This window comes from Borostomias antarcticus (assembly GCF_949987555.1).
Source record: "Borostomias antarcticus genome assembly, chromosome: 4".
NCBI lineage: Eukaryota > Metazoa > Chordata > Actinopteri > Stomiiformes > Stomiidae > Borostomias > Borostomias antarcticus.
The window spans coordinates 36,478,612-36,504,161 of record NC_140237.1 but is presented as its reverse complement, the minus strand read 5'-3'; the positions used below and the strand labels follow the sequence as shown (position 1 = coordinate 36,504,161).

At 43.8% G+C, this 25,550-nt stretch overlaps 1 pseudogene across 1 annotated transcript; it reads left to right on the top strand.

Moving 5' to 3' along the window:
* Positions 1–3,954: 3,954 nt before the first annotated feature.
* On the top strand, positions 3,955–25,263 carry LOC311308534 (hatching enzyme 1.2-like; annotated as a pseudogene). Its single transcript has 7 exons — positions 3,955–3,988; positions 22,054–22,209; positions 22,417–22,537; positions 22,987–23,161; positions 23,625–23,706; positions 23,945–24,069; positions 25,181–25,263. The product of its transcript is annotated as a hatching enzyme 1.2-like (transcript).
* The last annotated feature ends 287 nt before the right edge of the window (positions 25,264–25,550 follow it).

Here is a 25,550-nt window from a genome sequence, read left to right as displayed (position 1 = left end):
TGTGGCCTCTTTTGCTGCAAAGTAAACACAGGAAAAGGCCAAGAGGTGTTGACCGCACTACTTCTTACAGTTTAGTGCGGTGAGAGTTTAACTCCTCACTTGGACCTATGGTATAGCTAAATTAACATTGTTCCAGGCATCTGATGGCAGATAAGGAGTTTACTTATACAAAGTGTTTGTCCTCAAGAGTGTAAAGACAGTAAAGCTAGTGTTTCGTGCTACTCGGCCTAATCATGCGGCAGTCTCTAGCCCTTAAGTGCCACAGCTGTGCATCGTTCTGGTGCCCAAAAGGAGAATGTCCCAGTGTCAACTACAGACCAGTGGCACAGATATCACATCATTAAGGTCTGATAGATTGGTACTGCAGCACATTAGGCCCCTAGTGAGCGTCTGCCTGGACCCCCTGCAGCTCACATACCATGCCTGAATCAACGTAGAATGATTTCCCTGTTTCATAGAGTTTACTTGCACCCGGAGGCCGGGAAGCACAGCGAGTCACATTTTGACTTCAAGTCCATTGAACACCATCTTGCCTCTCTGGCTTACAGAGAAGCTCCAAGGCAGGCAGGCCACAGTAAGCCAGACTACAGGGCTACCCGTCAGATGTGGCTGTACTGTCACGCTTCCCGTTCACCCTACACTTTCAGCCACAACTCTGGAACGTGCCACCTCCAGATGGGTCTCATAACTCCCATCATGGGCGCCATCAGTGAGGACAAGGAAGAGTACAGAGCTATGGTCAGGATATATGTTAGATGATCTAGAATGAAATGGCCGAAATGGCCAGTTGGACTGAATGATAAACTGATTAAAGTTTTGGTGGTCAAAGGTCAAAGTTCAAGGTCACTGGCCTCACAAAATGTGTTTTTGGCCTGATGAACACAATCTCAAGAAAGGCTTAATGGAATGTGTTCATATTTGGGTAAAATGGCCAATTGGACTCAAGGATTAACTGATCACATTGTGGGGGTCAAAGGTCAAGGGTAACTGACCTCACAAAAGGTATTTTTGGCCTGCTGAACACAAATGGCTTGACAGAATTTGTACATATTTGGCCAAGATGTCCAGTTGGACTTAATTAGATTTTGGTATTCAAATGTCACCGAATGCAAATGCAAGTTGCAGTTAACATTCAGTTGGTCTTAAATGAGGGATGCACATTGATACATGCAACCAGAGATGGGTAGAGGCAAAGGAAGTGAGTAATTGAGTAATTGTTTTTATTAAACGTCACAAGGCCCTTTTGAATGCTAATGCTAGCTAGCTACCGTGAATGCTAATTCTAACACTAGCTAGCTAATGCCTTCGCTAGCTAGCGGTAATGCTAATGCTAGCTAGCTAATACTAATTCTAACACTAATGCTAGCTTTAGCTAGCTAGCATTGGCATTAGTGTTAGCATTAGCATTAGCTAGTTAGCATTAGCCTTAGCTAGCGAAGGCATTAGCTAGCTAGTGTTAGCATTAGCATTCACGGTAGCTAGCTAGCATTAGCATTCAAAAGGGACTTGTGACATTTAATAAAAACAATTACTCAAGTTTTGCCTCCCTCACTTCCTTTGCCTCTACCCATCTCTGGTTGCATGTATCCATGTGCATCCCTCGCTCAAGACCAACTGAATGTTAACTGCAACTTGCATTTTTGGGTGGAGGCATTTAGCCGCTACATGGTTTTTATAGTTCTGGCTGAATTGATCTTTGGTCATACAGTTAGGGGGCCTATGAAGGTTTGCAAAGACCAGTTTGGGTCAAATTAAAAAAAGGAGTGTTAGACCAGTGGCAAGCTGGGGCTGTCAATCCCTGATATGGCCACCAGGGGAAGCCTACAGATGGCAAAATTGCAGCCACCCTACAATTACAGCTCCCAGGAGCTGTTAATTGCTTAGTATATGTTTGTCAACTCAACACACTTGAAAATGAGGTGAAAACCTTAATGTGGCCCCTTTAGTTTAAATAAAGGCTACTACTAGGACACTTCAGGCTGTAGTTTGAGGAGCTGAGTGCTTGCACCTAGCTGATCCTGCACACCTGAGCTGAATGAGCAATCAGCCAGGGCAAAGCAGAGTGGACTCAAAAGGAAGACAGCATGCTGCCTCATGTAATTATGTTCGAAAGAAGTCTCCCCAAGCAGGAATCGAACCAATGACCTCTCACTTCCAAACCCGGCTCACTAACCACAACACCGAGAGCCATTTATCTTAGCACAGCTGTTAGCAGGCCATAGATGGTTAGGGTCAAATGAAAAAAGGAGCGTTAGACCAGTGGCAAGCTGGGGCCGTCAATCCCTGATATGGCCACCAGGGGAAGCCTACAGATGGCAAAATTGCAGCCGCCCTACAATTACAGCTCCCAAGAGCTGTTTATTGCTTAGTATATGTTTTGTCAACTCAACACACTTGAAAATGAGGTGAAAACCTTAATGTGGCCCCTTTAGTTTAAATAAAGGCTACTACTAGGACCCTTCAGTCTGTAGTTTGAGGAGCTGAGTGCTTGCACCTAGCTGATCCTGCACACCTGAGCTGAATGAGCAATCAGCAAGGGTAAAGTGGAGTGGGCTCAAACTCAGAAGAGCTTTGGGGAGGAAAAAGGAAGACGGCATGCTGCCTCATGTAATTATGTTTGTTTGAAAGAAGTCGCCCCAAGCAGGAATCAAACCATTGACCTCTCACTTCCAAACCCGGCTCACTAACCACAACACCGAGAGCCATTTATCTTAGCACAGCTGTTAACAGGCCATAGAGGACCATTACACTATACCAAGTCCCTCACGTCCTCATGCGCCTCTCCGATGGCCCCACTGCCACCATCCCACTTCCAAAACCAATGTAGCAGAGAATGAACTGACAACCTTTCTGAAAGGGAGTATGGACTTGGGCTCATGAAACACCCTAAACCTGTACTCTATTCCTGAGCTGATTAGGGTTGGGTGATTGGACAACTACCAATCCTACATAAATTCCCTCATCTTCAAAGGGTAAGGGTTAGGGTTAAGGGTAACCCTGCCATTAAGTTGATGGCTAACTGGGTCCAGACTTCAGGACTTACCGCCCCCAGGCCGGGGGGCTCCCTCGTCGAAGAGTGTGGTGCAAATGTACTGTGCATGGGTAGGGCTAACCCCCAAAGAAGACTGGGCAACGATCAAGGTCCTGATGCCCTGGACCACCACATCCAGCGTGCTGTTCCAAGTGGAACCCTGGAGGGCCGCATACTTACCCCCTGGCCAAACAAACTGCTTGTTGTCACCGTAAGGTTGCCACAGCCGTCCGACCAGAGCCTGAGAAAGGTTCCTCTCTGTGCCTCCTTGCCGGCGGAGGGGTAGTGGTGAGTCTCACCATCCACCCCTCAAGCTTCTACCGGCCGAAGACTCAAGAGAGGTTCCTCTATCTATAAGTCTCTGAACCCTAAACCTCCACATCCGGCGGAGGGGTGGTGGTGAGTCTCACCATCCACCCCACAAGCTTCTACCGGCTGAAGGTTAAGTCCCGTATGAGAGTCTAAGACAGTGCGGTATTCCCTGAGAAGTTTTGCGGGCATGCCACATAAACCCCTGAATTCGGCTCCTACACTGTTCAAAGAAACTCACCGACAGACGTGAAGGCCCTAGGATACTCAATACGGATTCGAGCATCGTCGGGCCTTGACTCTGCTGTAAACCACTAGGGGACCCAATTAAACTGAACAGCAAACACACCCATGGTGAAAAAATTAAAAAATGTAATATTATCTTCCAAAAATATGTATCCCAAACTAAATGTTCATTTGGCATTGGTTTCAGCCTTCCATCTCATTTCCTCATTGTTTTATAAAGGTACAAATTTTGATTATGGTGAATACCCAGAAAGCAGTGCGGTATTATATTATCATATTCAAACTCCTCCCTAAGTGGGTTAGGGTTAGGGTTAGTGGGCGGGGTTTATGCCAAAAAGGGAATTCTGGGAGTGCAACCGTGACTGGAGATGAGAGGGAAGAAGATGACTATCCCTGCTACAGGTACAGGAGTGCTTCTTTTCATCCTCTTGCTAGAGTTGGTGTTATCATTGCACCCAGGCCAAAGCGATGTGGAGTAACTGGTCTGAGAAGGTCTTGTTCACCTGACAGTTACTCATTTAGCAAGAAGAGCTCCAAGAAAACATTGGACCTGAGCAGAAGTGAGCTGTTTGTGGTGGTCTCACACCTCTGGGAATGCCTGAGGAGGAGGACTGACTCTGGGGGCCATCTCCAGTGATCAGGGTGAGACATACTGGAGTGCAATTTATCATGAACATGATTGAGGAAAAGCTCTGAGGTAAAATTGTATGTTAAGTAGCCATGTGTTTTTCATTTTTTGGTCAAAATATCATGATTTCAGTCAGTTTATTGACCATTATTATCAGAAGATACTGAACTAGATATTTTTTAGACTGATTAAAGTTAATTTAATGTTCATATGTCTGCAAAGATATTGCAAATACTATAAGCACATGTCCTTCCCTGCAAGAGATGTAGCATTTTTATTTTGATAAAGCATTGTTTAAACAATATGTCACTGTATTTCTGATCACTTTACTCATAAAGCATAACATGAGAAACATACTGACTTGCTTTTGATATTGTTTTAGCCAAACAGCCATGGGTTAGTGTTAGTTGTAATGTCAAGGTGCCTTGCCCATATGCAGTATGGACTGCACAATGTTATTCAAAAAGTTGTCATGCCTTTATACCCTACTAACACAGTGGGTTGCAGCAACGTTGCACATAAGTTGTACTTAGGTAAGTTGCAACGTTACCATCAGGAGATGTTGTGACAACGTCCATCTAAGGTCGAAAATAACTTTACCCTCCTAAGTCTAATTAGACTTTTCTGCAACGTTGCAGAAACATTTGCAATATGGGTCCCTGCAACGTCATTAAATAAACGTTGCAGTGACGTTGGATTAAAGTCCTATTAGGCTAGCATTAGGATTGCTATCGGGCTATCCCGTGACGTCACTGCTTGCTGGTTCACAGTTAAAGTAGGCAGGATTCTTTGCCAAACTGCTCCTGTCTTTTTTATTTTTTTTTAATTTTCGCTTATATCCTTCATATTGTACTGTATGTTGAGGTTAATAACGCATCTTAGAAATGTTATTGATTGTATATTTCCCTGTTTGTTATAAATTGAATGCTTGTTCATTAATTAAAAAAAAGTCTAACTTTTCGGTGTCGACCAAGATATCATTTTTCAAAAGACGTGTCTATGAGAAATCCCATTCATTCTCTCGGCATTAGGAACACTTCCACTAGGGGGCGATGAGATCACTTTCCCTCTCTATAGATGGGTTCGCCGCCTACGTCACAGCAGAGCGAGCACGCAGCCTCTCGGTAAAAAGGAACGAGCGAACGAGGAACGAACTCGCTAGCTACTCGTTTCATGTAGCTAATTATGCCTCAAAGCTGCTGTGAACTGTACAAACAGAAAAGGACAAGATGATGGCCTCAGATTCTTCAGCATCCCCTCGAGATGTCCCCCTTTTCAGAGGAACCGCCGAAAGCTGTGGTTTAAAGCCATAAAGAGAACAGATTGGGGACCAACACCACAGTGTGGTGCGCACTTCATCTCTGGTAAGTTATACCAGTTACCTCAGGGTTTTTTTCCTCATCAAATTACATTGATTTGACTGTTGGTTTAGCAATTTATTTGTTTACTTACCGGTAATAATTTAAGTAAACAGAAGTAACTCATAACCTGCACGCTAAACTAAGTTCAGGAATTGGAAGCCTAATGATAGCTAGCTAACGTTAGCTAATGCTAGCTAGCACGCTACCACCCTACCACGCAATCTAAAATGGCCGCTGGACTGAGGGAAATGTGAATATGTGTTTGTTTGACTCTGCTGAATTTGAGAGTCACATTGGGAGCTCGCTCGTGTCAGGCTTTCTAAGGCCATCACGAATCTTAGGCTAATTTTACATAGGCAACAGTGAAGGCGAAGCCAAGATAATGCTTTATATATTTTCCATTTGTCTGGAAAGTGAGAGACTGAGAACAATGCCACCCACGAGGTAAGCGGGTTACCATGGACAATAACGTTAGCTCGAAACAAAGATGGAGGCAGCTTTGTTTGCCACATTAGTAGTATCGGTGTGTATTGTTGGAGTTCGAGTCAAAAACAGGCGTTCCTGTTAAAACTGCGAGTAGTAACGCGTGATTCACAGGCCTTATACATTTATTCTGTGCACTGCAGTGGCTAATGCCTAAACTAGCTTCATGTTTCCCACACGATTGATTGATGATTGACCGCCATTGACCGCATCTGTCCTGGGCCGGCAGAGAATCAAAAAAAAAGAATAGAATAGTGGCGTGTCACTAATTACTTATCGGCTGTAATGACTTGTTGAATTGTTGTTTTAGTCGCTTCTTCCCCTCTGCCTACTTTCCCATAGGGTCCTTGTGTGTTTATAAACTTAATATTTTTTTGTTTATTGGGCAGACTATTGCAGTGTGGAGTTTCTGGGGGAGGACACTGTCGGTTGTCCCAGTATCCTGGCTCTCCAAAAAGGATGGGGTAAGAACATGTTTGTGTGTTTGGTGTGCTACTTTTCAATTGTACAGGGAAGCGGCTACTAATGGTTTCACTCAAAGTTGCAGATGTGTTCCTGGCCAATGAATGAGTCAGCCAACGGATAAAGAGCTGTGTGGAACCTAACCCTGGCTGGGCGCTCCACAGAGTCCGGGTTTTCCCAAAGTCCACAACTGGTACTGTTTGCATTTTAAGCTATTAAAAAATACTGATGGGGGTGGGGGGAAGATCATGACTCATTATTCTGAGGAAAAAAGGATGGCTGAAATGTATTGATTATGGTACTTTATGCACACAGATCATTACGAAGGTGCCAGGCTCATGGCAAAAGTCTTTGAGCAGCAGTCGTCAATGGACGAGTGCCAAGACGTTCGAAAGAGACGGCGCAACACACGCTATCACTCCAGTGACGAAGGTAATATACTAAAGTGCATTCAACAGTCCCAAAAGAGTAGTACTTTTGAAATCGAGTAATCTGAGCTAATTTACTGATATTCCACTAGATACAGGTGCCAGGTGCCGGAGTTTAAAGGCCTCTGCCAGCGGTCCAGTACAATCCACGTGTGCTGTACAATCCAGGTATGCATGTTTGTGTTGAAATGAAATGTCTATGCCTACTGCACACTGATAGTTGGACTATTTTTTATTTATTTTGAATACCATTTTATTTATCTTGCAGATTTTCCAAGCTTGTCCCATGTTGGCGAGCGGGGCCCAGGCCCCATGTATAGCACCCCAGCCAGATCATACAGCACCCCAGCCAGACCAGGTAAGAGTGGCATGTACTGCTGTGGTGTCTACCTGTCTTGTCTTTATTTAGTTTCCCTCCAAATGCCAGAAGCCAAAGCCAACACCATAAAGTTTCCTGCTAATCCCTTTAGGTTTTCAGTTAGCTCTGTGATTGGCTTTTTTAGATTGAATACCATTTACTCATCTTGCAGATTTTCCGAGCTCATCCCCTGTGAGCGAAAACCATGCGAGCCCAGGCTTCATGTATAGCACCCCAGCCAGACCAGGTAAGAGTGGCATGTACTGCTGTGGTGTTTTGATGTCTACCTGTTAATGTCTTAATTTATTTTCCTTCAAATGCCAGAAGCCAAAGCATGCTGCCAACACCATACAGTTTCCTGCTAATCCCTTTCCTTTATCCCTTTTGTTTTTCAGTTAGGTCTGTGATGCCGTCGCCCAATAAAACGGCTCCAGCACCATTGACTCCATGTACCCCTCTACCTAATCGATGCTGCTCTGCAGATGCTGGTATGGGACTACTTCATGTTGCATGCAGGGATATATTTTGAGTTTCATTTAGTTTTATGTCAATGTACTTATAGCCACATCTGTGTTTATCTAGATTTCCAGAGGTCTGTACATCAGCAGTTCTCAGAGATGCAGGAGCAACTCCGTGAGCTTGCACGGACTGTGAGGGAACTGGCCCAGAGCACGCGGCCTGTGGAGTCTGGAGCCCAGGGAGAAGTGCTGGATGTACTGAACCCTGCCCAAACGGACGAGGAGCTGCAAGTCTGTGAGGCCAGGTTGAAGGACCGGGAACATCAGAGGAAGATGGTGAGTGTCTGCAGGGCGGAACTTTGTCTTATTTTTGCAGTGCAGGTAAGGGTACAGTAAATGACTGTCTTTGTTTTGCAGACACAATACCTAGGTGCCATTGGTGGCAGAGACTTGGCGGACACAGTCCGGCGGGTGCTGTCAGCTGTAGCCACACATGCGGTGTGGAGCGCCTACAGTGTGCACGGGAAGAAGGGGAAGAAGCCACTGAAGAGTATGACACTCTTCAATGTTCTAACACGTAAGAAATGGTTCATATTTTGAATATTTTTTAATACATCGTCTTTGTTCCATGACCGATGTGAATTGAAACCATTACCTTTCTTGATAACTTAAAGGTGCAGTGATGGTCTCCATGCCAAAGGCTATGATGGCGTAGGTGGCCGCCCAGCTGCAGGAGACATTGAAACATGCCCCTACTAAATGCAGAAGGGTAAGTGATGTCTTTTTTTTTGGTTTCTCCTACCCAGTGACACTGCATGGTTCCAAAGATTGTGTACCACTTTTTTGTGCATGTATGTGCGTTGTGTATTTACGGCCATTTCATTGTGTCTTTAGGTATCTGCAGAAGTCCGCCTGAGCACAGCCCATCCAAGAACAGTCCATCTGAGCACAGCCCAGCATTCTGATGAGGAAGACTTCCCTTCCTAGCTGCCCCCCAGCCCATCTGACGCCCACCCGCAGCCCATCTGAGCACAGCCCCCCCCCCCCCCCCCCCCCAGCCTATCTGAGCACAGCCTGCCTTTTTTTTTGTAAATAACTTTTTGTATTTTTTTTTTTTTAAATCCTTTTTGTTTTTAAACTTGTTTATCATGTTGCAGGCCAGACATTGTGTACTTTTTTAATAAAATAAATTGTTCTTGACTGAATGGTGTTGTGTCATAACTTTTGTACCATAATTTTGCTTGCTGCATTGACTATGACATTAATAGGCTCCTTGCACAAGCTCCACTACTTCCTGACACTCTACAGGCGTATTTCTTTCCTGTCCTATACTAGTGGATGGAAGTGATTGATCAGGTGTGCTGCACACCGGATTCATCGCTATTGCTATCCAATAGTATAGGACGGTAAAGAAATATGCCTGTAGAGTTTCAGGAAGTAGTGGAGCTTGTGCAAGGAGCTGATTTGTTTTGTAATGCAAATTATAAATGTAGCCAACGGAAGTGTAGACCACGTTGCAGCAACGTAGCAAAGTAATATATAAACGTGTATACACCGTTGCAGCAATATACATCGAAATCATCGCGGAAATCACAACGTTGTGTACACATTGCAGGCACGTTGCAGACACGTTGGACCTGCACGTTGCAGCAACTTGTGTGCAGATACCGCGTTTGCGTTGCATGCACGTTTAACTTGACATTGAGTGGACCATACAAAAGTCTAAATTGCACGTTTCTGCAACATTGCTGCAACCTGATTGTGTTAGTAGGGTATTCTTCACACTGATAAAAGGGAAATTAAAAAAAACACCAAAAAAACAAAACTTTTATTGTCAGACAGTTGTTGCACACAGCACCCAGTGATGGCGCATCAATGTTGAAACACACACAGAGAGACAGGCGTGTCCACTGATGAAGTTCTCTGCTCTTCACCCATTCTGCCATCCTTCCTCTAAGGGCAGCCAAGAGCAGACAGTAGGCAGCATGCAGGGGACGCACCATGGGGACCGATAAAGTGCTCATGTCCGTCTTCATCAGCGACGGACAGCATTAGCGGTGGAAAATAGTTGTCATAAAGAATTGTCATGTTTGTCAAGCATGGATTTGACTTATATTCCTTAGTTAATAGTTGTGGAGACATCCATATATAATTTAATGTAAGGCTACATGAAATGTGCTTTTTTTTTTACATTGTGGAAATGTTTTTTTCTGCCTAAGTCCCCCATTATTTTAGCTTTTCTTGTGCTCCAGACCAGAACACATTTCATTCACTTTGCAATACTGACAAATAAATAATAGAAATAGTTAATCTAATCCAATTACTAATATTTGACCATCATAGTCAAAAATGTACTACAGCCATTGATATAAAACAAGGCACCAAATATAATTTTTCACAATCATTACCCTTTACCTTAATTCATAACCCCCACCCCCTTTCTCCACTCAAAAACAAATCCCCCACAACTCCTATACACTTTGCTCAGACAAGGCCATCTCTCATCACATAAGGTAGAGTTGGAGGTGTCTTTGTGATGGCAGGTTCAGGCAGCTCCTCCTTGAGATAAACAGCACTTCCAAGGTATAATGTGTGTGTGCGATTACTGAAGGTGAAACTTTCAAAAGTACCCGTTTGAAGACATGTCCAACAAAATCCTTGAAGACACCACATATGTGATAAAGAATCACAATGTCTTCAAAATAAACTAGTTTGTGACATCACTGGCCACGTTGCCAGTGAAATACAACTCCTATGTATGGGAGAATTTGGCGTGTGTTCATAACAGTGTTCCCCACAGCCCACTGGTCTCATGTGCTATAGTTGTCCTGAAACAGAGCGTTGGAGCCAGTTAGAAGTCAGGTTCTGGAGTCTGGTCCACTCCCACACCACTGAGGGAAAGTTGTGAGTATTGTGAGTATTTTTTATGGAAAACACTATGTGCTACTTTAATTTGTATGAATGGTGCTATATAAAGAAAATTACATTGACATTAAATAAATGACACAGTATTCAGTTGGACATGACTCACAGCTGAACCCCTTGGCTGTGTTCACAGACCCTGCAAGATGGAAACACATCCAGACCAGAGCACACTGACAGAGGCAGAGAGATTGAAAGAGGGAAAGAAACAAAGGGAGAGTTAATTCAACCTTTTTGTATAATTTTCCCCTTTATAAGAATCTACAGTCAACGTTCACTTGAAATGAGGTGAGATCACGTACAAAAATAAAGAGAAAAATGTGATAGAAATCATAGCATACAGCAAAGCAAAATGAGGAAGAAGGAATGATGTATAGATAGACAGGTTATCACCCTAATCAATAACTATTATCCGGGGATGAGGGACCATAACTGGTACCTGATCTATATCCTGGCAGTGGGTGCTGTTCCCATCCATAGCAGGGGTTAGGGTCGCAGATAATCACCACAGCGGGAGCTATAGCCTGGGAGCAGGGGGGAGAGAGAGCTGGGTGGCAGAAGATCATTATTGCAGACAGGATGTCAAAGTGTGTGTATGTGTGCTCTAACCTGTCCATGCAGTGTGTCAGAAATAGACCTCTGGCATTGAGGCTGTGATGGAACAGTCCGGGGCCGGGGGCGGGGCTGTGCTGGTACAGTCCGGGGCCAGGGGTGTTCTGGGACGGGCCGGGGGCAGGGCTGGGATGGAACAGTCCGGAGCCAGGGGTGGGCTGGGACCGTCCGGGGCTGGGGGTGGGGGTGTGTGTGATGCTGGTCCAGCTGGTGGGCAGAGCTGAGCGCCTATCAGGATGTCTGTCAGCTTCATCTCCTTCTCACTGAGCTCGCTGCGTACTGTAACTGCATCACTGTCTCTGCTTCACCATCCAAACAGTCAGACCACCTGTGCAGGCAGGCAGGCAGGCAGGCAGGCAGACAGACACACACACACACACACACACACACACACACACAAAGTTAGAATGAGAAAGAAAGAAAGAAAGAAAGAAAGAAAGAAAGAAAGAAAGAAAGGAAGGAAGGAAGGAAGAAAGAAAGAAAGAAAGAAAGAAAGAAAGAAAGAAAGAAAGAAAGAAAGAAAGAAAGAAAGAAAGAAAGAAAGAAAGAAAGAGTGTCACCCTTACGTCTTTGTTGAGTGGCACCCTGAGGACCTGAGGAAGCTGATCAGCTGAGGTAGAGAGACAGGAGAGACACATGGACTGGCTACATAAAAGTGGGAAAGGATACATTGTTGGCACCTAACAGGACCGGGATAACTGGAGACAAAGATAGGAGGCCCATCTGTGGACGACCCGATGATGATGAAGAATAGCACAGCACAGAGAGGTTTCTGTATGTGATAAAGAAAAGAGTTTCCTTTTTTGCATTTTGTTTTATATGACCTTTTATGTGTTGCACTTTGTCTTGATGCTTTTAATGTCTCATGTAAAGCACTTTGAATTGCCTTGTTGCTGAAATGTGCTAGACAAATAAACTTGCCTTGCCTTTCCTAGCAATGCCTCAGCATCACACAGTGTGTATTATAACCCAATAGCTCATGTAGACCTCCCGTAGAGTGTGCACACTGCATCATAATCTGCTAAGTAGTTCTTCACTATGTCCACAACTGAGAAGAGAGACAGAAGTTAAGGTTGGAATATCATCACCTGCTGCATAGAACATTATTGTCCATTACTTCTGGGAGAGAGAGGTCATGAGTAGTGTAGTTCAGAGGGTCTTACCTGCTGTAGGGACCAGCTTGTTGACCACCTCTATCCTGTCAAATTACATCATCACTCCTCCACTGTGGAGAGAACATGGATGTTAGCAGGGATGTCCTCTGTGAGTCTCCCTAATACACAGACACACTTCAAAAGGTGAAGTCAATACAATTTCCAGTTACCTGGTTACAGCATGAAGTGTTGTGGGCAAGAGTATCTGCTCATATTCATCCAAAAGCTTGAGCTCATTGGACGGCGCTTCACAGTGCAGATGGACAATGACCTGAAGCATACTGTGAAAGCAACCAAATAGTTTTTCAAGGCAAAGACATGGAATGTTCTGCAATGGCCAAGTCAATCACCTGACCTGAATACTATTGAGCATGCGTTGCACTTGCTGAACACAAAACTGAAGGGAAACTGCCCAAATAACAAGCAGTACCTGAAGACAGTTGCAGTACAGGCCTGCCAGAGCATCACCAGGGACAAAACCAGGCATCTGGTGATGTCTATGGGTTCCAGGAAGTACCTCTGCCAGGAGAGGCCAATGTTCAATGGTCAATGTTGGCAAGACTGTAGGGCTTCAATGGCTCCATGCTGTGACAGCCAGGTTCTTCTGCAGGGCTTCAATGGTTCCATGCTGTGAGTCAGGTTCTTCTGCAGGGCTTCAATGGTTCCATGCTGTGAGTCAGGTTCTTCTGCAGGGCTTCAATGGCTCCATGCTGTGAGTCAGGTTCTTCTGCAGGGCTTCAATGGATCCATGCTGTGAGTCAGGTTCTTCTGCAGGGCTTCAATGGCTCCATGCTGTGACAGCCACCTTGTGTCCTTTACTTCCTTTAAATGTTACAATAGACTCATTATTTAATAATGAATATACAGGAAATACCAACTGTAAGGTATTATGTATCAGGTTACTGTACATCGTACCTTTATTTTCAAATCACAGACATGCAAGGTGGCAGCTGCTGATTTAAGTCTAATTTGCCCTATTCCTGAAGTACTGTCTGATAATTGCTTGGCAACACCATTTAAACATTCTGTTTAAATGAGAAAATAAATGTCAAACAGGAAATTCATATATGATATATTTCTTGGTTAGAAGCACACTCACATGGAGAGTAAAATCATCCTACCTGCATTGCTGCTTGTACTGCTCTTCTTGTGCATGCACGTAGGTATACAATTCAGCAGCAAGCTAAACTCCATTCAAATTAATATTGGTGTTTTATTGGACCACACTCTCATAGACAATATGAATCAGAGTGAAACTAACAAAATGAACAAAGAGTACTGTAAAATAAATATTAACATACTGTAGAAACTCCTTACTGCCCATATAGTTTCAGGAAGGCTATAGTTAACAAGGAATACAAATATGCTAACAATTAGCTAATATCCAAAAATACAGATCAAATAGTTCAAAGTTATGCTCAAAACAAATACTCACAGATGATGCTGTCAAAGGAATAAACAGAAGAAATATTGCAGCATATTGTTTCTGTGTAAACAATCACACATGTGGCTGAAGAACTAAGATGGCGGACTTCCTGTCAAAGTACATGTAAAACTGGTACAAAATTAAGAGGCCCTTCATTGTCAAAATAAGAGTACCAGAAAGGAGCCACTAATCTAATTCACTAAACCTGAGGGAATTACACTGCTGCTCCGTCTGTTTAAAGTCAATAGAGATTCTAATCCTAAATGTTTCCTGTGAATGACATCTCTGATAGCAGTAGCAACAGTGTCATCCTTCCCATCACTCACTGGAACCATGTCCAAGAACTGGTTATACAGCTTTTTGTTACTGCTTATCCACCTGCCCCTCTTAGTTAATGTATCTGAAAGAAACCAAACCATCATACACGTGTGGCTTATTAATCATTATGCATTTACTTGTTTTTATATTACTGCCAATGACCATGATTTACCATGGTCCAGCTGTCTACTCAGTGACACATATGTACTCAACCTCAAGGCTGATGGCTGAGGATGGAAGTACCTCTGCCAGGATAGGCTCCTCGACCACTGACCACTAATGATCTCTAACATGTCATTCACTATTCCAGGTGATCAGCAGTTGTTCCTTTCATCAACCTTGGAATCAGAGACGGAAGCAATTATTTGTAAGTTGTTAAACTACAGTTCTGCTGTGAAGCAGAGTTATGTGTGTAAGTCATATTTTAATGAGAATTTACCTTCAGCTTGGTAAAATAGTCACATCCTAGAAGCTGAGCCAGACTAAGTAGGTAGTTGGGATAACTGGTGTGATGGGCAGACTCATGAGCCAGTAGAGGTGTGTTATGGTAATATATATTCAACAGAGATGAAGAGATGTCACAGTAGGAAGATAACGTAGTGACTTGTTGGAAATATAATTATTAAACAGAAGGTTATTTACAGCTATAACCACAAGAGGGAGGTAGAGGGCTTTTTTGTCTCTTGTGACTCTTGTGCTTTTTCCTGGATGTGTTCCTGGATTTTCCGGGATTCCCTGCAAACCCCTCCAATACCCAAGTGATCTGGGGTTAGTGGGTATAAAAGGCTATAATTGTGTTGATAATTGATCAATATCAGCATAAGGACCATCATAGTTCATGTCTGAAGATGTAAGCCAATCAGTGAGCAGAACCTTACCTGTCCAAACCTGGTAGGTAGGTGGTAGGTTTACCTGTGCTAGCCTGGTAGGTAGGTGGTAGGTTTACCTGTGCTAGCCTGGTAGCTAGGTGCTAGGTTTACCTGTGCTAGCCTGGTAGGTAGGTGCTAGGTTTACCTGTGCTAGCCTGGTAGGTAGGTGGTAGGTTTACCTGTGCTAGCCTGGTAGGTAGGTGCTAGGTTTACCTGTGCTAGCCTGGTAGGTAGGTGCTAGGTTTACCTGTGCTAGCCTGGTAGGTAGGTGCTAGGTTTACCTGTGCTAGCCTGGAAAGATGCTGCCCATGCCTAAATCTTTATGTCTATTCAGCATGTCTGTTCTCACCCACTGAGGTCCCATCACCAAACATGTGAAGCCTCAGATACAATAATTATACAGGTGCAGACAATGAATGGAATGAATGGGATGGAAGGAAGGAAGGATGGATGGATGAGTTAAAAATTAGAACTCAGTGTTGTGATCAGACAGTACAACCAAAATGTCACCTCAGTGTAGTGATGCAGACAGAGCTATGAACAGCTGCTCCTTGATTAGAAAAATGTTATCATCTGCCCTCTGAAACATTCAGGACAGGCAAGCAAGATGCAGAAATAAGTCAGCTTGTAGATAAACAGTTGCTACAAATCTGTCCAGTATTTCCCACAGAATGTGTATAGCCATTTGTCCAGTGGGCATCTTTTCACCTCAGTCAATGTTGGCAAGACTGCAGGGCTTCAATGGCTCCATGCTGTGAGTCAGGTTCTTCTGTAGGGCTTCAATGGTTCCATGCTGTGAGTCAGGTTCTTCTGCAGGGCTTCAATGGTTCCATGCTGTGAGTCAGGTTCTTCTGCAGGGCTTCAATGGCTCCATGCTGTGAGTCAGGTTCTTCTGCAGGGCTTCAGTGGCTCCATGCTGTGACAGCCACCTTGTGTCCTTTACTTCCTTTAAATGTTACAATAGACTCATTATTTAATAATGAATAGACAGGAAATACCAACTGTAAGGTATTATCTATCAGGCAACTGTACATCGTACCTTTATTTTCAAATCACAGACATGCAAGGTGGCAGCTGCTGACTTAAGTCTAATTTGCCCAATCCTGAAGTACTGTCTGATAATTGCTTGGCAACACCATTACATTCTGTTTAAATTAGAAAATAAATGTCAAACAGGAAATTCATATATTATATATTTCTTGCTCAGAAACACACTCACATGGAGAGTAAAATCATCCTACCTGCATTAGTGCTTGTACTGCTCTTCTTGTGCTGCACGTAGGTATAAGATTCAGCAGCAAGCTAAACTCCATTAAAATTAATACCGGTGTTTTATTGGACCACACTCTCATAGACAATATGAATCAGAGTGAAACTAACAAAATTAACAATGAGTACTGTAAAATAAATATTAACATACTGTAGAAACTCCTTACAGCCCATATAATTTCAGGAAGGCTATAGTTAACAAGGAATACAAATATGCTAACAATTAGCTAATATCCAAAAATACAGATCAAATATTTCAAAGTTATGCTCAAAACAAATACTCACAGATGATGCTGTCAAAGGAATAAACAGAAGAAATATTGCAGCAGATTGTTTCTGTGTAAACATTCACACGCGGCTGAAGAACTAAGATGGCAGACTTCCTGTCAAAGTGCATGTAAAACTGGTACAAAGTTAAAAGGCCCTTCATTGTCAAAATAAGAGTACCAGAAAGGAGCCACTAATCTAATTCACTAAACCTGAGGGAATTACACTGCTGCTCCGTCTGTTTAAAGTCAATAGAGTTTCTAATCCTAACTGTTTCCTGTAAATGACATCTCTGATAGCAGTAGCAACAGTGTCATCCTTCCCATCACTCATTGGAACCATGTCCAAGAACTGGTTATACACCTTTTTGTTACTGCTTATCCACCTGCCCCTCTTAGTTAATGTATCTGAAAGAAACCAAACCATCATACACGTGTGGCTTATTAATCATTATGCATTTACATGTTTTTATATTACTGCCAATGATCATACTGTACCTGACAAGTCCAGCTGTCTACTCAGTGACACATATGTACTCAACCTCAAGGCTGATGGCTGAGGATGGAAGTACCTCTGCCAGGATAGGCTCCTCGACCACTGACCACTAATGATCTCTAACATGTCATCCACTATTCCAGGTGATCAGCAGTTGTTCCTTTCATCAACCTTGGGATCAGAGAAGGAAGCAATTATTTGTAAGTTGTTAAACTACAGTTCTGCTGTGAAGCAGAGTAATTTTTGTAAGTCATATTTTAATGAGAATTTACCTTCAGCTTGGTAAAATAGTTACATCACAGAAGCTGAGCCAGACTGAGTAGGTAGTTGTATAACTGGTGTGATGGGCAGACTCATGAGCCAGTAGAGGTGTGTTATGGTAATATATATTCAACAGAGATGAAGAGATGTCACAGTAGGAAGATAACGTAGTGACTTGTTGGAAATATTATGAAACAGAAGGTTATTTACAACTATAGTCACAAGAGGGAGGTAGAGGGCTTTTTTGTCTCTTGTGACTCGTGTGCTTTTTCCTGGATGTGTGATTCCCTGCAAAACCCTCCAATACCCAAGTAATCTGGGGTTAGTGGGTATAAAAGGCTATGATTGTGTTGATAATTGATCAATATCAGCATAAGGACCATCATAGTTCATGTCTGAAGATGTTAGCCAATCAGTGAGCAGAACCTTACCTGTCCAAACCTGGTAGGTAGGTGATATGTTTACCTGTGCCAGCCTGGTAGGTAGGTGCTAGGTTTACCTGTGCTAGCCTGGAAGGTAGGTGCTTGGTTTAACTGTGCTAGCCTGGTAGATAGGTGGTAGGTTTACCTGTGCTAGCCTGGTAGGTAGGTGGTAGGTTTACCTGTGTCAGCCTGGTAGGTAGGTGCTAGGTTTACCTGTGCTAGCCTGGTAGGTAGGTGCTAGGTTTACCTGTGCTAGCCTGGTAGGTAGGTGCTAGGTTTACCTGTGCTAGACTGGTAGGTAGGTGCTAGGTTTACCTGTGCTAGACTGGTAGGTAGGTGGTAGGTTTACCTGTGTCAGCCTGGTAGGTAGGTGCTAGGTTTACCTGTGCTAGCCTGGTAGGTAGGTGGTAGGTTTACCTGTGCTAGACTGGTAGGTAGGTGGTAGGTTTACCTGTGTCAGCCTGGTAGGTAGGTGCTAGGTTTACCTGTGCTAGCCTGGTAGGTAGGTGGTAGGTTTACCTGTGCTAGCCTGCCAGGTAGGTGCTAGGTTTACCTGTGCTAGCCTGGTAGGTAGGTGGTAGGTTTACCTGTGCTAGCCTGGTAGGTAGGTGCTAGGTTTACCTGTGCCAGCCTGGTAGGTAGGTGGTAGGTTTACCCGTGCTAGCCTGGTAGGTAGGTGCTAGGTTTACCTGTGCTAGCCTGGTAGATAGGTGGTAGGTGGTGCCCGCTGCTGTCAGGCAGACTGGTCTGATGTGGTGGTTGAGAGCGCGCAGCTCTTCAGCCAACTGGAGGATGTCGTGTCTGGGGAGGCTCTGTGTCTCTCCACCAGTCCCCAGCGAGTCCAAGCTCCCCCAATGAATAATACTTATTTATAATAGCCTACGTAGCGCGAAACTGTGCATATAATAGGCTGTAGCCAGCGCGAAACTGCGCATTCCCTATAGCCGTTCATGGAACGGCTAGCGGCCGGTATAAATAAATAAAAACATACACGATATTTTCTTATTTGAATGATCTTGAATATAAATATATTCAAGATCATTCAAATAACAAAATATGGTGTATATTGTGCATGTGAACGCACTCACTGTCTAACCTGCCGCTATCTATGCACAAGATAGTTAATGTCCGGATATGATTGGCAATGAGTGATCTTTACTCATGGCGACTATGTCAATTTTGTATGGATCCACAAGTCGATCAAGCTTATTTTTTCTTTGTATCGTGCTGAAGCCATAGCCTACTGCGCTCAGACTTGGCTACATTAGCTGGTGCCCCGTCTTCAAATTTACTTCCGGGGTTTACGAGTAGCCTACCAGTTGAATGCGTTCCAGAAACAAAACGCAAAACCCCCACGTTCACCACATCTTTACTAACAAATATATTTACAATACTGTTATTTTGCGCATTTGACCTAACAGCCACCACGTCTTGACCCAACGTCAGTTACTGAGATAGATAGGCTACTGTAGGCCTAGATATAGGTGTTCGTAATAATTAAATTACATCCAGATGGAGAAAACATGTGTTTGAGAACAAGGTTATAATAACAATTAGACGTTATTTATATAACACCTTTCATACAGATAAATTCAGCTCAAAGTGCTTTACAACAGAGCATTTAAATTAAAGAATGTGAAACTTAAAGTCCAGGTTAACCCAGTTCAAATTTTTGTTATGAGCTTCATACACCACAGGAAAACATGTCATTAACCAGCCAGTCAAATCTAAGTTATTAAAAATGTCGCTAAGTATATAAAATAAGGCTTCAAAATCGGTTAAAAATCAGCAGCATTCTCTGGTCTGAGACTGTGGGGGCGTGTCTGCTGAAGGCACCGAAGCCACACCCAATTGCGTGGGGAGGGGGTGTGGAGGGAAGAACCTGTCAAATAGAACCGTTCTCTGATCTGCATATTGTCACACTGGCACGCCGTCTCTTTTGTGGTAGGAAGGCACAGCTTTGTGAAAACAGAGAGGAGTTGAAATTACACTTGTCTAATGAGTCAAACGCACAGATGCTTCCTCCTAACCTACCTCCTGACAAACAACACAGATAAAACTGTAGCTACTCTATACCAACGCGCCAGTGTTACTGCCCTTAGATGCAAAAACAGGCAACGAGGAATGTATGAGTCTGTCCCTATTTTCTCCCTGCCACCTCCGGACCCATTCCTATCCCTCCCAGGCGATCCTGTCGTCCCTTGGGATCAATGGAAAAAGTTGTTTAAAATGTACCTTTTAGTCACTGGCTTGAACAGCGCTGATAGCGCGAAGAAGCGTACACTACCGGAGTTGATAATCGGGACAGACTCTCGTTGGCAATGTTATGTGTGAGAATAACGAGCACTCGGCTTCAACTTTCCCTCTCATATCCAACAGAACTGGAATGTTCAGCCAGTAGCCGCCGAGCACCGCTTCACTGGGAGAGGGTGCGTCTTTCTCCAGCTGCAGCTGGTCTACCTAACCATCCCCCTCGCTCCCGCCTCCCGGTCTCCCGCTGGAGAAATATACTGTCTGTAACCATTACCGGTGAACCCATACGCACATCAGGTGCCACAAATATGGCAGGCAGTTTCTGTATAGTTAACGCTTATAGTCATAATATATCATCCGTAACGTTATTTGGTGGGTGGTCGCCTGGTCGGTGCTGCTAGCTATGTTAGCTAGACTAAGGTTATATACACACTCCCATCTGCAACAAAATACATAGCTAATGTTAGCTATAATTCCTCCTAAGATTACATATAATTCATCATAGCTGACATTACCACATAAATGTCAAGACACAGATTTTGTATATTAACGTAGCAGTGTATTTTCCTATTGCTTACGTTACCTAGCTATCGTTATAACGTTAATTAGCTATAAGCACACAAGGCAGCGGTGTCGGCACCAAAGGTTGATGCGACAGGAGGAGAATGGAGGCCGGGGAGGGAGATGGTTGACAGGAGGAGAATGGAGGCCGGGGAGGGAGATGGTTGACAGGAGGAGAATGGAGGCCGGGGAGGGAGATGGTTGACAGGAGGAGAATGGAGGCCGGGGAGGGAGATGGTTGACAGGAGGAGAATGGAGGCCGGGGAGGGAAATGGTTGACAGGAGGAGAATGGAGGCCGGGGAGGGAGATGGTTGACAGGAGGAGAATGGAGGCCGGGGAGGGAGATGGTTGGCTCCGCCGAATTCACCAGGACCAGTCGTGAGTCCGTGAAACCCAAAAGCCTCATATTATAATTGCAGAAGCTTTCGGGAGTGAAATGTTTGCTGCAGAGGCGGACGCTAGCGGTGACAGACTCTGTAACACCATGGCTCTTCAAAAATGCTAACCATTCGCTTCTCATTTCAGCTTTACTCGGGAGTGAAAGAAGGAGACCTTATCATCCCATTCCTGCTGGCATCCAGGAAGGATGCATTTTCGTTTAGTTTTATGCATAGGCATTGCTAACTAAGAAAAACTAGCTAATTCTAGACTGCTGGTTAAAACTAGCTAATTCTAGACTCAAGATTGAGCAGGAGAACCGAAGATTCAAATCCGTTCTAGCTTTATATAGTGTTAGGGCGGGGATATGCTAAGAACCCCGCTCTACGTCAACAAGTACCATTTTAAGCCCGCCCAGAAAATCCAGAAATCAAAACTGGTCAAAAACACAAAACTGGTCTAACTTCACAATTCAGTACTACACATGGTTCATCCCATTTTTACATGTTATCAGCAATGCATCACTAACACATAGAATGTGTTTTCAAGCAAATCTCTGATTTTGGTTAACTGGGACTTAACTACCACATACTGTATAACTGCGTCTAAGTAAGTAAATAGCTTTTTGAAACCTAATCAGTTAGCTTCTCAAAGATTCTAGTACTGCATTTGTCTCAAGTACCTGAGTACAATGGCTGTACTTTTACTGAGACAGAAAATATAGCTTTTTATATACAAAGCAGCTTTTGCAATGGGAAAAATTAACTGTGGCTAGCCTAGCACCCCTAGTGGTGGGCTCTGATACATCTTGTGTGACGGACGCATGAACGGATGGACATAGACAGTTTTAATAAACCCCCCTCCCAAGGTGGAGAACAACAAAGAAAACTAACTCAAAACTTGTGTTTCCAACATGTTTGCGACACAAGATAAGAATTGTGTCTACTCACAAAACACTCAAAATACAACACTCAGAGGTTTACATTAAATTTAAATGAAAACTATTTAAAGATGTGGACTGACGAGTAATGTGAAAATGCCTCTTTATTATCCCCTCAACTCTTGATGTCCTCCCCTCTAGCCTTTGACCTTGATGACCCTATCCTAGTGGAAGGTGACATCGTTGTGGACTCTGAGGCTGAGAGGAATGCTGACCCCTGTACTTCCCGTGGCTGCATGTGGAAAAAATCGACCGACGGAAAGGTCTATGTTCCCATCTCCATTGCCAGTCACTTCTGTAAGTACACTGCCAAGTGTACTCTCAGTGTAGGGGCTAGGGGACAGGGTAGCTAGCCCTAGTCTCTAGCCTTTATGTCCTGTTCCCTTTCTCCTATTTCTTGGCGAGATATGTGAGGTTCCTCCTCTTACTGTTTCGTCCATGCTCCTCACTTCTCCTCCTTTGTCCCACATTCCCCCTTCCTCCACCTCCCTGCTCATCCCTCAGCCTCCAGAGAGAAGTCCATCATCCAGCGTGGTCTGGACTCCTTCTCCTCCTTCTCCTGCATCCGCTTCAGACCCAAACGCAGCGGTGACAGGGACTACATAAGCATTGAGTCCAAGGACGGGTACACGCTCTTCTCCTAAGACGTAGCCTGCTAAAATAAAGTAAGTAAGTAAGTAAGCTTTATTTATATAGCACTCTTCACAGCACGGATGCACAGAGTGCTTTACAGTAATAAATTAAAATGGCAATACAACACGAGACAAGATTAAAACGACACAGAACAGATAAAACAACAACATTGCGAGCAGCAAGGCGTTATAGATGGCCGAACCCATACAGACTCAAGAAACTTGACACTGTCAGAGCCTTGGTCTCCTGCATGTCTCAACTCACTTCAAGCCTAAGCATTCATTTCTCACAGTAAACTATAAAAACATTTACAAATCCATTTCACCTCTCTCTCTCTCTCTCTCTCACACACACACACATACACACACACACTCTCTCTCTCTCTCTCTCTCTCTCTCTCTCTCTCTTCTCCCTCTATCTCACTCCATCCATGTGCTGCAGGTGCTTCTCATCTATTGGCCGTCGTGGACGTAAGCAGGTATTGTCCTTGGCCCGCCGTGGCTGTACCATGGCACGGTCCAGCACGAGCTGCTGCATGCCCTGGGCTTCAACCATGAACAGACCCGCTCCGACAGAGACAACCACATCAAGGTGATGCTGCAGAATGTTCAGTCTGGTGAGTGCCCCAAGGGGGTCAAACCACAGTCTCTATCACTAGACCAAAAATATATTTGTATGGTGGTCTGAGGGGCAACATTCAGGTTCATGTAGAATTACCTCATCATAAATGTCTGGCTCCAAATGTCCACCATTACACATTGAGCAACCCTTTTAGCAAACCTGTGGAAGTTCACTGGCTAATACAGTGTGTAAAATGTAGCTGTGTTTATCTCCCATGTCATGCTTTGTTTTTTGCTTTATTTTTTTTATGGTGTTAAAAATGTATATTGTTTCATGGCGGTTTTTATTGTATGTCTCTACTACTGTATAAACTGTATACTGTTGCTTGTTTTCATATTCGGTTGCTTGTTTTCACAGGAAATGAGACCCAGGTCTCAATAAACTACAATGTATAAATAAAAGATTAATAATGTAGCATGATCCACTGTATTGGTCACCTCTTCTCCTCTATCTGTTAGGGATGGAACACAACTTCAGGAAGAAAAGCACCCTGAATCAGGGCACTCCCTACGACTACAACTCTGTCATGCAATACCACAGGTCAGTAGTACCACTCCTTCATTTGTCTATCACAGGTAGTACACAATCACAGGTAGTACACTAGCCTAGACCTCAGTCTGTTTGAGAAAGACAGGTGGCGCACTAAACTTTTAGACTGTTTACGAAACGATTCTGTCACTGAAAGTCCTCTTCCTAGGACCAGGCATACTCTCTGTTAGGAGGACTACCGCTCACCCCCACCCCAGGTAACACTCTGCCTCTGCCTCTGTGTCTCCAGGTTTGCGTTCTCCAAGAACAACCAGCCTACCATGGTGCCCATCCCCAACAGCAATGTGTCTTTTGGCCAGGCCAAAGAGATGAGCAAGAACGACATTGCCAGGCTCACCACACTCTACAAATGCTGTGAGTTTATCTTAAGCGTAGCACTGCTACAACTGAGTTAATCTGCTGCTACAGCAGTTACTCTGCCAGGTTTACTACAGTACAACACAATTACTCTGCTAGCTTTACTGCAACACAGTTACTCTGCTAACTTTACTACAACACAGTTACTCTGCTAACTTTACTACAAAACAGTTACTCTGCTAACTTTACTACAACAGTTACTCTTCTAGCTTTACTACAACACAGTTACTCTGCTAACTTTACTACAAAACAGTTACTCTGCTAACTTTACTACAACACAGTTACTCTGCTAGCTTTACTACAAAACAGCTACTCTGCTAACTTTAATACAACAGTTACTCTGCTAACTTTACTACAACACAGTTACTCTGCTGCTACAGCAGTTACTCTGCTAGCTTTACTACAACAGTTACTCTGCTAGCTTTACTACAATACCGTTACTCTGCTAGCTTTACTGCAACATGGTTACTCTGCTAGTACTGCTATGACAGTAACTCTCACTCAAATCTGTCAATTCAATTCAATTCAATTCAATAACCTTTATTTAAACTCGAAGGACACTGAGTTTGCCCTCATAGACGACGAGTAAGAAATAGTGCAGAGATGAAACAAGAATGAGAATAATAAGACAAATGTCATCCTGTGGTTGATATACTGTAGGATAACTGTGTGTGTGTGTGTGTGTGTGTGTGTGTGTGTGTGTGTGTGTGTGTGTGTGTGTGTGTGTGTGTGTGTGACACCTTGAATGGCTGTTACGCTTATACAGAAGAATGTACATAGCACATCATGAGAGAATAGTGGACTTGATAGTAAAGGACATATCTGACCATTTTCCAACCTCAGTGAAAATATACAAACCTAACTGTGAGGTGTTTGTTCTGGAGGTAGCCTGCACATCTGACCCTAGCCTAGAGGAAGCCTTCATGACCAAGGTCATTAAGTACCAACCTCTCCTCAATACCATCTCAGAGATAGGGTACAGATACTTGTGTTCACATTTGCCAGCCCAGGACATACACAGGCTGGTCGTAAGAGGGTTCCAATAACTGGGGATTCCCAAAAAGTGGGCTAAACGCCTTGCTAAGTCTGTCTCTGCTGTCATTGGCAGCCGCCATATACGGCAGAGACGCCGCCATTTGTACCCTTGAAGAATGTGGGAAAAAGATGGTCCATGACCTTGTCCTATATTAACTGCACCATCAGTATTTGTGTCCCTTTATGTAATATTCTATATGTGGACATACAGTAAATCCATTGTTAAAATGTGTGTGATTGTTGTTACAGAAGGAGATCAGAGGCAGACATCGCCACCATACTGGTTTATTTACCTGACAGGGATCGAACCACCTACTTAGAGCAAGAGGACATGCTCACTATGAGACTGTGGCTCAGACCACTTCTGTACATAAATCCAGTATCATCTTCCCTCACAGCTGGAGAGCTCCATCATCCATGTCAGCTCCTGTTCTGTTTAATTA